Source organism: Spermophilus citellus (assembly GCF_964194105.1).
Source record: "Spermophilus citellus genome assembly, chromosome: 7".
NCBI lineage: Eukaryota > Metazoa > Chordata > Mammalia > Rodentia > Sciuridae > Spermophilus > Spermophilus citellus.
In genome coordinates, this window is record NC_138188.1 from 165,270,485 (window position 1) to 165,287,325 (window position 16,841).

Sequence of the window (16,841 nt, forward strand, 5' to 3'; positions counted from 1 at the left end):
ACCTTCTCACAGGGGTGCACAGAGCTGCTCTCCTTGAGAAGGTGCCAACTGAGGAAAGGCCTGGTGCAGGTGAGGGACCTGGGCAGGTGGGTACTTGGGGAGGGGATGGCAGGAGCAATGCTCCTCACAGGAAGGAGAGAATGGAGTGGCTGGAGTTGGGAGGGGGATGGCTGGGAATGGAGAGCAGTCCTACAGGACCTTGAAGGCCAGTGGAAGAATCTGACTTTTCCTCTGCAGGAAATAGAGAGCCATGTGGGCTGTGAGAAGAGCAGTGCCATGGATGGATTTAGGCTCCTACAGGATGACTCTGTTGTTCCAGGGAACAGGGGCAGGAGAAGGAGCCTGTTAGGCAGTCACTCTCCAGGAGAGCAGCAGTAGAGGTGTGAGGAGGGTGGGCTCAAGGTGTGGCTTGAAGCAGAGCTCTGTCAAGAGTGACTTTTGGCCTAATAACCTGGAAAGGCAACCTGGATGTTTTCCTACATAGGGAAGCCCTTGGGCCTAGACTGGAAGATGGGGAAGCTGAGGGTACAATTGCTGATTACTTTGGAGGCTGTGGCACTGTTGGTCAGTTTTGGGAGAGAATACTGGACATGGGGTAATTTGGGACTGAATGGCATTTAGATGGATGGATGGGGAATACAGAGAGATTTGAGGATTGAGGACTGAAGGTGAGCCCTCTGATGTTAAGAGATCAAAGGGAAGACTGGGAGGGACAACTGAGCAGCTGGAGGAAAGCCGGAACACTGCCTGCAGCTGAGTAGGTGGTGGTGAGGTTGTGTTCGATGGTGGAGGCGACTCCAGGGGACAGTGGCAGCAGCCATAGGCAGTGTGCAGTTGCTGGTGGCTAGGAGAAGGGCAGGCTTGGTCCAAGGTACAGCAGAGCCAGACTGGAGCCAGGGCAGCTGATGACAGCAGTGATAGTTGACATAGCTCACATTTTTCTTGCAGAAAAGCGTAGGAAATGTGGTGGCAGTTGGTGGGGAAAATGGGACCTAGTGGGAATTTTAAAAATGCAAGATACACCAGCTTATGTTTGCTGTGGTCAGCGAGTTGGCTGCAGACGAGAGGCTGCCTGGGCCCCTCCTATGCCCAACCACTGCCCTCCCTCTGACACAGGCGCCCCCAGGGGCTCCTGGGGAGTGTCATGTGCCGCCAAGGAGGTAATGGGATATGGGAAGGAGGCAGACATGGAGACATAAAACACTGTCTAAGTGAAGGGCAATCGTATTTGAAGTAATTTGAAGATTGACAGGAAATTCATAAAGGGAATATGGAGTTCCATTTACAACGGCAAGAGATTGCCTTGTCCATAGCTTCCTGACCTCTGGAGGAACAGCAGTTGCTGCTGGCAGAGTTCCAAAACAGGAAAATGTAAAATGGAATTGAATAATCTCTCCTAAATCAATTTTGTGAGCCAGACGACCTGCATAGTGGTGTGATATGGTGCAGGTGTAGGACGAAGCACTGCTGGCTGCTCGCACAACATGGCACGGATTCTGAAGATAGCCCAGGGCCCACTTCCCTTCAGCTCTTGGAGCTTGGTCTCTGTAGCTAACCTCTCTGGTCTTCAGGATGCGGTCTCTTTTTCTGGCTTGAGACAGTTAATCTGAATTTGTGGTGAGGGTCACTTTGCTGGCTGCGAGGTGCTCTGTCAATCTAGCAGTGAGGCCACTACTGGTCCCTCCTCTGAGCTCTGAGTGGTTTCTTGGGCCTGGTGCATGGCTGTGAGTCCCAGGCTGCTTCCTCGGAGTGTGGCTTGTTCCACATGTTATTTCCTGTGACAAGGCAGGCTCTGTGCAGGCCGTGGAGATAGCTGCTGGGGCCAGGCAATGGGTGCTGCTGCTTCTACCTGTCTTGGGAACACTTTAAGCTCAAGGTTCCACCCTTACAGGCAGGGGCCTCTATGTGAGGACACAGCAGGGACCCAGATTGGACACTTAGACGTTGTGGGTTAGTGTCAACCTGGGTGGGGCACAGTCTGGTCCTTCACCAACTGTGTGGCTTCACAGATGCCCTTCATGAGCCTCACTGGACTGGACCATCCCTTGTGGACATGGACATAGTTGCCTCTAGATGCTCCACACGGGGCTTGGCACTGAGTGGGTGCATTTTTTTCTCGATATTCTTAGGGTGACTGATCCTGCTTCCACCTGGCTTCACCTTTCAAAGCATTTCAGGCCCTTTGGGCTGGGAGTTTTCAGGTGAAGTGCTCACCAAGGTGAGTCCCTGCTTAGCATATCTATGTACCTATGGCTGCCAGGAGCCAGGGATCTGTAGATGTTTTTATGGTGGGCCATGTGTTCTCTGATGTTGTTTTCCCTGTGAACTTTGTAAATCATAAAAGCCATTTTTAATTCACAGGCTGTACAAAACTAGCCTGTGTGCCTTGCTTTATTGCCCCTCCCTTTCCCTTGCCATAATCCTGGGAGGCAAAAAAAAAAAAAAAAAAAAAAGTTGGCTTGGCTGCAGGGCAGATTGACCTGGAGAGGACCCTTGCTGCCCAACAGACTCCCTGCTCAAGTGCCCATGCCCATGTGGTGCTGTGGGAGTGGCCGGTGCCATACCTTTGAGTAAGTCTTTTCTCGTGGACCAATGCTTGTCTTCTCAGACTGCACATTAGTGTTATGTCAAGACACCCAGCACCTTCTACACAACAGTGGTGCCCAGGTCCCCCTAGAAGAAAAGTCTGAATCTCTGGGGCCCCATCTCCACCTCTTTCAGAGCTCCTTGGGTGGTCCCAGAGCTTGACCCTTCTGGCCAAGGCTTGAGCCACTAGGAGCAGTTTGTTGGCTCTCTGCCATAACCCAGGCAGGCTGGGTCACAGTGTCTCTGGCATGCCCACTGCGCTGTGGTGCAGCTTTCCTTTTCCTCTTCCCCTCCCCTCTTCTTTCCTCACCCCTTCTCTATGTATCCCTCTGTTTCTCTCTTTCCCTCTTTCTGCTCCCTAGCCCATATCCTGACATGCAGTAGGGTGAGCGAGGTTCTGTCTTGTCGGCAAGTGCTGGTCCAGTTAGCAGGAATACCGAATGGCATGGGGAGGCCACTTAGCAGGCAGGCCAAGCTCCAGCCAGGCTGAGGCCAGTGTTGATGTGGAGTGTCTATGTGTCCCTCTTTGGAGGTGAGCTACTGCCTCTTTTGGATGGATTCCTGTTTCTTCAGTTCTGTATGTCCCAGTTCCAAGGGGATGTACATCTGAGAACTACTGTTTTGTTTACAAAAAAAAAAAAAAAAAAAATCCATCTTTACCTCTGCAACTTTGATCAAACAGTTTAAGACAGTGCCTAGAGGGATGTAAGTAAGAGATGACAGGAGTCTCATGACTGTGAAGCCCTTGGCATGCTTGTTTTGTTCTTTTCTTCAGTTTTTGTCCTGGGCCCTGAGGCCCCACCCTGCTGTTACTCCATGTCAGCTGAATGTCATGCATGCTGCTAAAATGAGAGCCTCCCACCTGAAATACTCCCTGATAGAAGCCTTGGAATTGAATACTTGTTTGTTTTCATGTGTCTAGACCAGAGCTTCTCAAACTCTAATATGCTCACATTTCTCCTGGATTTTTTAAATCCAGATTTTGATCCAATAAGTGTTAGGGGTGAGAGTCTTCATTTCCCATGATCTCCTCTGTCCACATGCTGAGAAGCTTTGGGCAGTGCACAAGATCCTCCACTGAGGCGCATTCAGAGTGACTATAGAAGGTACCTGCCAAGTACAGGTTGTGTTATTAGCAGCTAAATGAGGGAATTGAGGGAGCTGAGTCCAGCTTAGAGAGCGCCGAGAGAGCCCACTTACCTGCTCAACAGCTCCCTCCTGGGGCTTGTGCCTGCAGCCTGCTGGAGGCTAGCATTTGCTGGGCTGTGTAATGGAGCATGTTCAGGACCAGGGTGCTGTGTGTGCTGGGGGTGCATCACAGTGGCGCGCCTCACCAAGGGCATGGGTGGTGCTCTCTCTGGCTGCCTGAAGAAATCTGCAGAGGTGAGGTCTCGTGGGGGAGGCTGTGTAGGAGGGTTAAAGGACTCTAAAAATCCTGGCCAGTTCTAAGATTCAGTTCTCCAAAGACATGTTTGAGATCCTGTGTTGATCAAGAAGCCAGGGAGGACAACATTGCTGTTTTGCTGCCTGAGGTTTGGGAACCATAAAACATCTGGAAACTGACCATTTTGGATCTTCCCACTGTTCAGGAAACAAAGTGAAAGGACCACTTGTAAAATAGCTCTCTACATAGTAAGTCTAACAAAGGTGGAAGAATAAAGTCAATGTCTCATTTAAATAGAGCAAGAAAAGCTACAACTGTAGCTCAGGGAGGGGAGTTTGGTGCAGAGTTGATCCCTTCAAGGTTCTGAAGCACTTCGGGAATTACTGTCCAAGAGCTAATGCATATTGATGGGCGTGACTCATGGGGCACCGTGAAGCTTTTAGGACCTGGCTCAGGTTCAAGGCACAGACTCAAGATGCCTCCTGGTTTTTCTCCTGTAGAAGAATTCTGTGTTCCCCCTGGGAGCCTCTGCACTAGTCACAAAAACATCCATTGTCCAGAGAGCTCTGCACATGGCTGGGTGGGCCCTCATTGCAGTCGGTGTGTGCACATGCCTGGCTGTGTGTGCAGAGGCAAAGGGACCTGGAGGAAAAGCCAACCCTAGCTCCAGCTAGGGAGACATGATTTCTAAGCTTGGCCCCTTTGCTTGCTACCTATGAAACTTTTGGACAAACGATTTAGCCTTTTGGGATTGCGGTTTCTAAATCTCTAAAGAGAAAGCAGTAGTCCCTATCTGGTGGGATTGTTGTGAGAAAAGCAGCAGTGTATGGGAATTGCCACTTACAGCAGGCTCTCAGCCAGAGGGGCTGCTATTAGGTCATGACTAGCAAGTGCAACAAAAATTTCTTGTAACTGGAAGTGATAGCCTGCTTTCTAGAATATTTAGTGTCCCAAGATGAATATTCAATGTCAGAGTTAATGAATATTTTTGTGGCAAAGCTAACACTTTGTTTTTCATCTGTTATGACCAAAAATCCCATAACTGTGTCAGGAGGGAAACACTTCATCCTAAATATACTATAGGTGGCAGGATGCTGGCACAGTCCTGAGTCCTGCCTGTGGCTTGGATCTTCTGTGTTTTCCTAAATATGCATTTTCCCTGACTTCAACAATATCAATATCAGAAGGTGGTGATGATTTTTCAGAATTTGACAGTACTGTGAGATAGCTCTTTTCCCACCAGGAACAGACTAATGGTAACCTAAGTCTTTTTCTTTAATGCTTTTATAAAAAAATAAATGTTTCATTTTAGAACTGTTTTAGATTTAAGATTTAAGATTCTGAAGATTGCTTAGACAATTGCTGTATGCCCCATACCATTTAACATCTTACATTAGTAAGCTACATTTGTCATGGTTAAGGGCCAGTGCTAAGACACTGCTGTAGCTATGTCTGTCCTTTACACTCCTCAGTGTTCCCCGATGTCCTTTCTGTTTCAGGATCCTACCAGCAACCTCATCGCAGGTGACCATAATGTCTAGGTAGGCTCTTCTTAGAGGCGGTGCCAGTTTCCCACACTTCCCTTGTTTTCGATGACGTGGACGGTTTTGAGGAAGGCTGGACAGGCATTTTGTAGACTGTGGCTCCCCTGGGAGCTGCTGGCGTCCAGTGTTTTCTTGTGGTTGGACTGGGTTTATGAACTTTGAAGGAAGACCGCAGAGTTGAGCTCATCCACCAAGGGCATGCTGTCCACCTGGTTTCTCACTGCTGAACTGGACACCTGGGGGAGGGGCTCTGGGGTTTGTCACAGGGTCTGTTTCTTTCTGTTGTTTCCCCACCGCCCCCCAACTGCAGACTCGACTCGACTCGACTCGACTCCACTCCACTCCACTCCACTCCACTCCACTCCACTCCACTCCACTCCAGAATTCCCTTGGAGGAAGTCACTGTGTGCAGTGCACACTTAAGGAACAGAGGGTTGTGCTTTACTTCAGTGAGGGTGGGATATCTCTGGGAACAATTTGGATCATCATTGGAGATTGGTCTCTATTCTCCCATTTATTTATGTATCAATATGAACTCATGCATATTTATTTTATACCTTGGTTTATAGTTCTATGCTACTTTTTTTTTTCTCAACTTCTTCCAGCTTTGACCCTCTGGGAGCTCTTCCATTGGCTCCAGTGTCTCTTTGCCTGGCTTCCATCATTGTGTGTGTATGCTGCTTTGTTAAGCACTTCTTTACTAGGCACTGTATGGTGGTCTAGGCTTACTTTATGAATTTCCTGACCCCATCCTAGGATTAGCTGTTTCTCCAAGGATTCTTGGTTCCTTTGATCAGCAGATAGTACAAGAAACAATCTGTTTGGTTGCAGAGTATATATGTAGCTACTGGGTTTTGTTGCTTTAGGTCCTTCTAACTGACAAAGCAAAGGGCTACTTGAATGTACCAACCTGTACAATGCACATATCTAAATACTTACCTGTAGTCATCTGTGTCTAGGTTAAGCTAAATATCATTTCATACTGACATTTCTAGTTCATTGCCACATGGATCACTGTAGACTCTCTGTTCTTGTGTGTAACCCCCACTCCCAAAACAAGACAGTTGGTTCCCATCATCCACCATCCTTTTACTTAATTCTTTAATGGTTGGGTTCTGGTGGACACACACAGCGGAGTTGGGATTGTTAAGTCATTCTCCCTGGAGACAGCTTCACCAACTGAAGTGTGGTGCTTGTGTGGGCTTTCTGCTGCCTTGCGTATTGCAGACTCCACTCCACTCCAGAGCTCCCTATTTCCCACCCTTGAGTGAGACATTTCATATGTCTTTAGTGCAGTTAGGCTGTGTCATCACATTCCACATATTGTCTTGGGATTCTTCCACTCTCCTAAATGATTTTTGTAAAAATTGTGTACATTAAGGTTTATATTTTATGCTGTAAAACTCTATGGATTTTGATAACTGCTTTATGTACACTATTACCAGTACACTATTACCAGTATAGAGTACTTTTACCACCAGAAAATCCCCCATGCTCTACTCATTCACCCTGCCCTGAGCCCTGATGACCACAGATCTGTTACCATCACTATTATTTTACCTTTTCCAGAATGACCAATAGGTTGGAATAGGTTCTCTACACTGGCTTCTTTTACTTAGTGACATACACTTACAATTCTTTTGTGTCTTCATAGCTTGACAGCTCATTTCTTTTCATCACTGATGGTACTCAGTCCTATGAATGTGCCAGCTTGTCTATCTGTTTACCTATTGAAAAGTATTTTGGTTGCTTCTAGCTTTTGGCCGTCTGAATAAAGCTGCTGTAATCATTTGTGTGCAGGCCTTTGTGTGAATGTAAGTTTTCGACCTGTGTGTGTGAGACCAGGGAGTGCAGCTGAAGGTGGTCTGGTGGGAGCACAGTTAGATGACAGAGAACCAGCAAGCTGCGTTGCCGAGCGCCTTGCTGTTCTGCATCCCTGCGTGTGATGAAGGAGTGTTCCTACATCCTTGCCAGCACTTGTTAGATTCAATTTTTTGGATTTTAGCAATTCTAACAGGTATGATGTTGTGTTTCCTTGCTCTAGTGAATACTTCACTAACTTTGCCAGGTTTTATATATATATTTAGTTGTCAATGGACTTTATTTTGTTTATTTATATGCAGTGCTAAGAATTGAAATCAGTGCCTCACACATGCTAGGCAAGCGCTCTACCACTGAGCCACAATCCCAGCCCTGCCAGGTTTTTATTTGAGCTATTTTTGAAAACTGACCCTCTTCTGTCTTTTTGTTACTGTACAACTTATCCACATATCTCCCACTGACAATGGAAATGTTGGTTTGTGGTCAGCATCTTGTTAGCTTGAGCTGTTTTTGAGGTCTATATTCTTCTTACCCATTATGATTACACATTTTTTTGGAGGCTGCTTCTTTTGTATAATTTATAGTAGGCTCTTGCTGCCCTTGCAGTGAACCATACAGGTCCTCAGCTGCTACGACCACATGGGAATTTTGGGATGAGTGTATTATCAAGACTTAGGAAATTACTTCCACTAGGAATATAGTTCCAGATTTCAGCATGCCACCATAGCTCAGAATCTGCCCTTGGCCTCCTTTGATCATTCTGAGAAACACCCTACCAGCCAGCCCCATGGCCTCACCTTCCAGGTCTCTGTCCTCCAACTTGATGATCACTTCTCCTTTTGGTTTGGACAGAGTGGGCTGAGTCTCTGACCTTGCTCTTGCTTCCCCTCTGCCAGGCCTGTGTGTCTGCAGATTCCATGCCCAGTGCTGCCCACATGGCTTGCCCAAACAGGCTTGTCCTCCACTCAGTTCTCCTGCTCTCCCCAGGAGGTGGCAGTGTTAGCTCTTGCACCAGTGATCACCTTCTGAGGGCAGAGGGAAGCCCCTACCCTACCTGGCACTAAGGCCATTGGCACGCCTGTCCCTTCTTTCTTTATACACACCATGAGTGCACTCTGAAGATGTGCCTACATCTCCATCTCTGACCCTGCTGGCAGCCTGTTAGAGGGCTTCACCTGCGTGGCCCCGAGTTGGAAGTGTACCACAGGCAGAAGGACTCTGAGCCCTCTCCTTTTGGGCCATTCACCCAGGTCCCTGGGATGAGAGTCTGCCTAATTCCCACCATGCTGCTGAGGGTGACAGGGAAGATGTATAGCCATGTGACATGTGGCCAGTCCACTCCACACAGGTTCTGTGTGCATAGGCTTAAGCTACCCTTGTGAATCCTGTTCTTGCCTGCTTCTGTGGAAGTCTCATGAGGAGATCCAGATGGCACAGCTCTAAAGGGCACTTGCCATGAGTGGAGCTGGCAGGACTGGAAGTGGCTGTGGGTGAGTTGGTGTGTGGTGGGACATTGCTGTAGATGCCTGTAGACTTTGTAAAACTGTCCATTTAGGCCACACTAACTTTACAGCAAAAGATTTTTTTTTTCCATTTGATATTAAGCTTTTTTTTTTTTTTTTTGCCTTTGTGACTTTTTTACTTTATAAACTTTAATTTTTAAAACTTTTTAATACTTTTGTAGTAACACTTTAAACAGAAGCATATTGTGTGTTTATTGCAAAAAGTATTTTATATCCTTTATATTCTTATTCTGTAAATGTTTTTCTATTTCTAAATTAAATTTAAAGAAAAAATTTTAAGTATTTGTTAAAAACTAAGAGAAGCAGTCATGTTAGCGTAGGCCTGTGCAGGGTCACAATCATCAGTGTCACAGTCTTCTACCTCCACTTCTTGTCCTGCTGGAAGGTCTTCAGGGCAGTGGCATGTGTGGAGCCATCATCCTCTGTGATAACAGAGCCTTCTGGAATCTGGGAGCTGGCTGAGGTGGCCGTACTGCAAGCTGTGCTTTTTCCAAGCAGAAAGAATGCGCTCTAAGACAGTGATTGAAGTGTAGCGTGGTGAACAATAAACAGGCATCGTCATTGCCAGTATGAACTGTGTGCTTTAGCTAGTGGTGAGCTCTCTACTGGGATGCAGTGGGCTGCAGCAGGTTTGTTTAGACCAGCACCACCATGTGAGCATGGCATTAGGCTGTGGCATCGCCACTGCTGTCACACTGCCAACCAGGGACTGTTTAGCTCAATTATGATCTGTTGTTGTTTGTCTTGCTGTGTTTCCCAGGCTGGTCTCCAACTCTCAGGCTCAAGTCTCTGTGCCTCAGTCTCCTGAGCAGCTGGGACTACAGGGGTATGCCACCATGCTCAGCGCAGCTGCAATACAGTTTGATGGGGCTTCCTGATTATGTGTGGTCTGTCCTTGACCAAGACACCATAGGTGGTATACAACTAGCTAATAGCCAAACCTCAGAGTACATAGTACACATAGAATTTATCTATGTGTAATAACTAAAGTTTAGAATGTAGAGGAAAAATGGCTGACTTACAATTGAATTAGTAATCAAAAAACTTAACTCATTGCAATCAAGTGAGGTATTTTGATGTTCCTTTTTTAGTAATCAATAAGTCAAGTGCACACACAAAAATAAAAGTATTCATGATTTTAGAGGTAAATACATCGAGCTTTATGTCTTCACCATATAAAAATGTGGCCAACTATAGTGCACATATTCTCTTGAGGCACAAAAAACGGTCCCCAAATCTGTCTGTGTATTTGGTCACAAAGTAAGTTGCACATTCTCTCAGACCATGTTCTTTGATAAAAGTAGTTAAGTCAGAACTCAATAATAAAAGCACAGAGAAAGAAGACTTTTATATAAGACATTTTAAAACACTGAAAAAGCATTCTATTTAAGGAGGAAGTTCCAATGGAAATATCTAGAATTGAACAACTCTAACAATATAAATAAAAGCCTTGTAGTTGTGCAATGCTTGACTGTAGATCCATCATTTAAGTGTCAAAGAACTTCACAAAAAGTAGAAGAAAAGAAGGTTAAGAATGGAAGTCAACAAAATGGAAAAAAGCATGACATATCACATTGATTGACTTTTGAAAGCTAAACCAACCTTGTTTTTTTTTTTTTTTTTTTTTTTTTTTGTAAATCCTACTTGGTGATGGTGTGTGATTCTTTTTTATCATGTATTTATGGATTTGGTATTTTTTTGTGAAGTTGTGCATCTGTTCACGAGAGATATTCGTCTGTAATTGTCCTCTGAGATCTCTGTCTGGTTTTGGTGTCTGGGAACCATGGGCCTCATGAAGTGAGGTGGGATTTATCCTTTCCTCCTTTGCATTTTGGGACAGTTAGTGAGGGATTGATGTCAATTCTTCTTTAAGCATTTGGCATAATTCACCAGTGAAGCGACCTGATCCTGGACCTGGTTCCTTATGGAAAGTTTTTTGATTACTAATTCAATCTGTTGGGGTTTATTCAGCTTTCTATTTTTTCTTGAGTCAGTGTTTATAGTTTGTACGTATTTCTAGGAACTTGTTCACTTCATCTAGTTTATCTAATTTGTTGATGTGAATTGCCCATAGTGTCTCCTTGTAATACTTTCTCTGTAAATTTGAAAGTAACATCTGCTTTCATTCCTAGTTGAGTCTTCTCTTTCTCTTTTTTCAGTCTGGAAAAAGGTTTCTCAGTGTTGCTCTTTTCAAGGAGCCAGCTTTTGGTCTTGTTTTTCTACTGTTTATTTTTGCTTGAGCATTTGCTATTTCCTTTAATCTGCTTGATATGGGATTGGTTTTCTGTTTTTCTTGTTCCTTAAGATGGGAATTTGGCCTACTGATCCTCCTTCTCTTTCAAATGCAGGTGCTCAGAGCTGTGGAGGAAGCCCCTGCTCTGCCCTCCCTGCTGTGGCTGCTGCTCCTGACTGCAGAGCTCTCCTGGAACTGGGGAAGGGGATGGGAGCAGGGTAAGTGACAGTGCCACAAAGCTTGCCATTTTTGCCAAGATTCAGTTTGTTTGTTTCTCTTTTTTTCTTGAACAGATGACCCTTGGATTGCTGCAACCTCTTGATTAATTTGCGGAGTTCTTAAAAGTTAATTATGACCTTTTTTTCCCAGTTTTCTCTTTGATTTTATGGAGGGGAGAGCTGTTGGTGGTCATTACCCTGCCATTCCCAATGATGTCGGTTACCTACTATGTTTTATACATGATTTTTTTTTAACTGAATGTATTTGCTACAGGATATTTTATGGAGATTGATTAACTGCTTTTAAATGTCACAAGGAAATAATTTGTATAAAAGTAGCCATCAAATTTTAGAAAAGAACAGCAGTGCAGGGCTGCTGATTGTGATGTCAAAACATTCTAGAAAGCTGAGGAAGGGAAAACAGTGTGGGGCTAGTGAGAGGCAAGTAGTCTGGAGCCTGGCTCCTGAAAGGGGGAAGTATGTGGAAGTTCTCTCTTGTGTCAAACACACAGGTGGAATGCAGGGAGTGAGTATGTGCCTTTGTGTCTCAGCCATGGCCAGATAGGTAAGCCTGTGGTGCCCTAGCACGTAGCTGTGTGACTAAGGCTGTGGAGAGGGTCGGCTCCACATGGGCATGGGCAAGTGGGGACTACCAAGGGGAGGGTGCAAGCCAGGCCATCGCTGGGAGATTGACAATGAGGAATGGACAGGGGCATGGGTAGAGAGAGGTTACTCTAGAAGCAGAAGAGGGAAACGTTTTTAGTGTAACTACAGTCACGGTAATACATCTGGAGCTGAGCAATCACCAGACCCCAGAACCTCTACAGGCAGAGTCCCCACGCACTGCGTCCTGAGGTTGGCTAGAGAAAGTGGCATTGTGCAACAACCATGTGACTGTGGACTTGGCATCTCCAGATGGACATGAAAAGGCAGCCAGCAGTGGGAAACAGCAGGTGTTTGTATAGGAAGAATATCGCTGCTGTTTGTACTTTATTCTGGGATCAATATGTTAAATACACATACTAATCAGTTTTTTTTTAATATTTATTTTTTTAGTTTTCGGTGGACACAACATCTTTATTTTTTAAAATTTTTATGTGGTGCTGAGGATCAAACACAGCACCCCATGCATGCCAGGCAAGCACGCTACCGCTTGAGACACATCCCCAGCCCCACTAATCAGTTTTTAAAAACCAGTTTTAGTAGTGTTAGCGACTTATTCTTATTAGTTACTTATTAAACACATATGCAGTAAAAACGTGCAGAAAGCAGTGTTCACAGAATTTATTACTGCATCTAGACCTTTGAAAGATATCTGCACAACAGTTTTAGTTCCCCATCACCTCTTTGGTTCCCCTCGTAGGGTTGCAGTGGTTATACCGATGCCTCTCTTGCCTTGCCTCTGTGGGTAACCTGAAACAGGTTAGCAGTAGCATCTCAGACCAATAGGAAGCAGGCTGCACATGTCAGACCAGTGAGTTGATAAGATCGGAGACTTGGTTGCACATTCTGAGATGATTTGGACTTTGAGTTCAGCTTGAGCGCCTGTTTTAGACTTGGAACTAGAATGATCATTTATTCTTTTGAGTGCAGAGATGGCTGCAGTGTGGCTGGAGACCCATCTGGGCTGCCTCCAGATGTTTTGTTTTATGGTCAGACACCATGTTTCAGGCCCTGTGATTTTTTTCCTCCCTCAAGTTATGGAAGCAGTTATTTGGCAATTCACCCCATCACTGCAAAGAGAAGGATGAGAGTCTAAACTCTTGGCTCCAGAGTGTCCATGAGTATTCATGGAGTCTAACTTTGGTGAGAGAACTGGAGACAAATCTTTATACACTGAGATCACAGTGAGTTCTACCCTGGTTCAATTTTATTCCATTATACTTTGGTCCCTCTAAAAATTATTCTAATATAAAAATGCCAGAATTTTTTCTCTTCAGTGTACCTAAATTTGTTGAAATTTTGACTAGAAATTAATGATGCCTCTTTCTTTCTGCACACCTCTTGTCTCTCACTGATTCCACCCAGTTATATCACTGTCAGGTGCTGAGCAGGCATTTCACTAACCAACATGGAAGGGTGCTGAGCCTCTGTTCACAGATGAGGACAGTGCACATGTGTCATCATAGACTGTCTTACTGGCATGGGTCTTTAAAGGTTTACAGTGTAGGGTTGTGGTCACAAATCAGAGACCAAGGGTGCCATCTCATGTGTCTGAGAGGTTGACTGTCAGAGGCATTTGGAGAACTTTTTGTCCATGTGTATCAAAAACTTCAAAAATATTTATCGACTTTGGCTGAAAATTCTAATAAATTTGCCTTCAGAAGACAGTCAGATAAGTGTTATATTTACATGTGGAAAATGTTTATGATAGCATTGCTTAAATAATTCACAATTGGAAACAGTCAAATGCCCAACAATAGAGGACTTAATGATAACTATACTCTACAGCACAATAGAACATTAGGCATCAACTTGTGTCGTAGAAAAGATTCATGACATGAAAAAGCTGGCAGTATATGTGAAAATAGTATGGCATGAAATGCAGGTGAGTGTGTGTGTGCCTGGTCTGTGGCACATGTGCATTTAAGGGCTTTGGGAAGTTCAGCCTTAGCATTTGTCTCTGAGAGCTGGAATTGCTGCTGATCTCTGTTGCACAAATTTCTGAATTTTGTAAATTTTCCTCAATGAATACATACCACTTACATATTCATAGGAAGATGAATATATGTTGTTGTTACTCGATGTGAATATTAATCTGATCTTTGAGCTGCTGAAGCATTTTCTAAGCATAAAAGTAATCCAGGTAATCTTGAATACTAGATGTTTGATTTTCATAGATTTCTTTGGATGTCAATACACATTGTTAAAAGGCTAAAAAAACTCATGAAAAATTTCTCCAGATGTTACAGATATAGATATACTACTTTGTTCTGAAAGAACATATAATTGATGTCATTTGTTTTAAAAATAGGTAGATGTGCTTAGGAGAAAATACTGCTGTTTGTGGAAAATGCTTGGAGGTGCTTTTAGACACGTTTCTTGCACTTTTCTATACTTTTCATGCTTTCCACACAGCATGTGTGTGTGTTCTGCAGCTGGCCATTGTGTTGGATAGTAGGCCGGGGCTACCTCTGCAGGGAACCTGCCATCCTGGGAGGTTCTGAGGCCGAGCTGTGCAGGACAGATTCTTTGTCACTGATCGATTACCATCTGGAAAGTCCAGCAGATGTATTTAGGCAACTTCAGTACTTCCTGTATGTGGTCCTGGTGATGAGAGTTGACCCTCTCAGAGAACTAGGACAGTATCAATAATGCAGTTTAAATTTAAACTTAGTAGGTCCATGTACTGACATTAAAGTAAAAACCCTTTTATATGTTATTGCAAGTTGATCATGAATAAAGCCCATAAATATAATTTAGAAAGACTGAAACGTGTATCTGTGCTCGCACTCACCTGAAATATGTGGGTGGAAGCGAGCAGGTATGTGAGAAGACACTGAACCCACGTGCTGAGGAGCTCAGTGTCCCCAGTGTCTGCATGGAGGAAAGGATATGTGGGTGACCAGACCCTGGAAAGGTTGGGTATGCATGGTCTGCGTCCTTCAGCCTTGTCACTTGCATCACAGCCAAGCAGTGGCCTCAGGATGCTGCTTTTTGAGGTGTGGAGTAAGAGCTCAGCCCTGACTGAGTCCTTCTTTCTGTGAGACTGTCTCCAAGAGGGCTCATTACTTAGAAATGATGATTACCTGGTGATTCTGTGGAGGGAATTGGGATGGGTCATCCTTGCTTGTCCTCACCCCATGGAGGCCTCTTTCCCCTTGTTTCCCCACCTTCTGCTTCTTGTTGGCGCTGTAGGACTCTGTCTACTTTCCTACAGGAGGCAAGCTGATGAGATACTTTGTCCCTTAGACCTGGAGAAATTCAACCAAGCTACCCTAAAGTCAGATCCTTGCTGTGGTCTGCTTAGTATCTGGATAAAAATAGTAGTATTTGCTCTTCTTCCTCCAGTGAGATCTGTCAAAGTCTGAGCCCTTGCAACACATTTAGCAAAAATGGGACCTATGAGCAGATTTCTAGGAGTCACATTACCAGGTGTGCCCAGCTTAAAACCACCAACATAATAGCGTCATTGTGAGACTGAGAATGACAGGGGCATCAGATGTATGGGTGTAGGGGTGGTATGGTGAAGGAGGTAAGAGCCAGGGAAAACCAGCTTTGGGATGCAGGCCTCAGTGGATCTAGAAGGAGCCCTCCTCCCATAGCTGGAGCAGTGCTGCTGGCTCTGTCTCAGGCTGGTGGAATGCAGAGGCTGTGTCTGTCAGAACCATTCCTCCAGAAGTAAGGAGCATGTCTACACTAGGTGCATGCTCTGGTTGGACGCTGCAGTATTCTATGAAACTCTGTGTACCTAAAAGTAGGAAAATTACAGATAAGAGCTCAAGGCATCCAGCATGATCGGAGGCATAGCAGGAGACTTATGACTCTCATCATTTTGTCTATTAATCTCTGATGAACATGTTCTGTTGTGGGTGTGTGGTTTCATGTACAATGCTGGGGAGTATCTGTCTGCAAACCCGTGCCAATGCAGGAGCCTGGGCTATGGGTTCCTGTGGGCCCAGGACCCATCAGCAGTAGCTCTGCTGAGTGCCTACCCATGCAAAGCACCTGAATCCTGAGCAGATGATGTCTGATCAGAGGTTCTTGTGAATTGCAAGCATTTCATGTTAGGTACCATGCCTTCCCTTGTCAAAAGGTCTGTTTCATCATGTGATTTTAAAAAGTGGCAGTTTTTGCTTCACATATTTGGCAGGGGTTTGCCCCCTTCTATCCTGGATGGTGCTCTTGCCCTGGGCCCTAACTGTTCTGAAGCATTAGTGGAATCTAACCCCCTGTTCACATCGCTCAGGTGGCCTTCTCTCCTGAGGGTTACAAATACTTGATACAATCTGGTCTGTCTGTCCCTGTCTAATGGTCATTTTTGTCCTTCTCTTGTAGGTCATCTGTGTTTAGATTTCTTTGTCTGTGTGAAGAATCTGAAGGAAGACATCTTCCCATGACCTGTGTGCTTTATTGCTGTAGATAGTTCTGGATGGTCTGGACAATATTCATTTGTCTTTCTCTGTGGGACCATCACTTTTGTGTGCTTATTTGCCATCCATATATTTTCTTTGGTGATGTGTCTGATCTCATATTTTGCCCATTTTTAAAATTGTGTTGTTTGGTTTTTGTCTGTAATAATTTCTATCTATCATTCTTGATGTTGTTAATTTGTATCTTCTTCCCTTTTTCCCTGGTTATTCTGGCTCAGTGTTGATCAATATTATTGATCTTGATCAAAGAGCCAACTTTTAGTTTCATTAATTTTCTGTATTTTTTTCTACTCTTTTTTCTTTCTGCTTACTTTGTCCTTTAGTCTTAGGTAGCATAGGTAATTGATTTGAGACCTCTTTCTGGTTTTTCCTAATATATATATATATATATATAATTTTAGGCTGTAAATTTCTCTTTTGCTGCATCCCACAAAATATT

General features: G+C 44.6%; 1 protein-coding gene across 1 annotated transcript in view; it reads left to right on the forward strand.

The window, feature by feature from the left end:
• PCBP3 (poly(rC) binding protein 3) overlaps window positions 1-16,841 on the forward strand; it is a 227,031-nt gene that overhangs the window by 46,283 nt on the left and 163,907 nt on the right. Inside the window, exon 2 of the mRNA XM_081301485.1 lies at window positions 11,207-11,309. The gene's annotated coding sequence lies outside the window, so the exon portion shown is untranslated. The remainder of the gene's footprint in view (window positions 1-11,206; window positions 11,310-16,841) is intronic.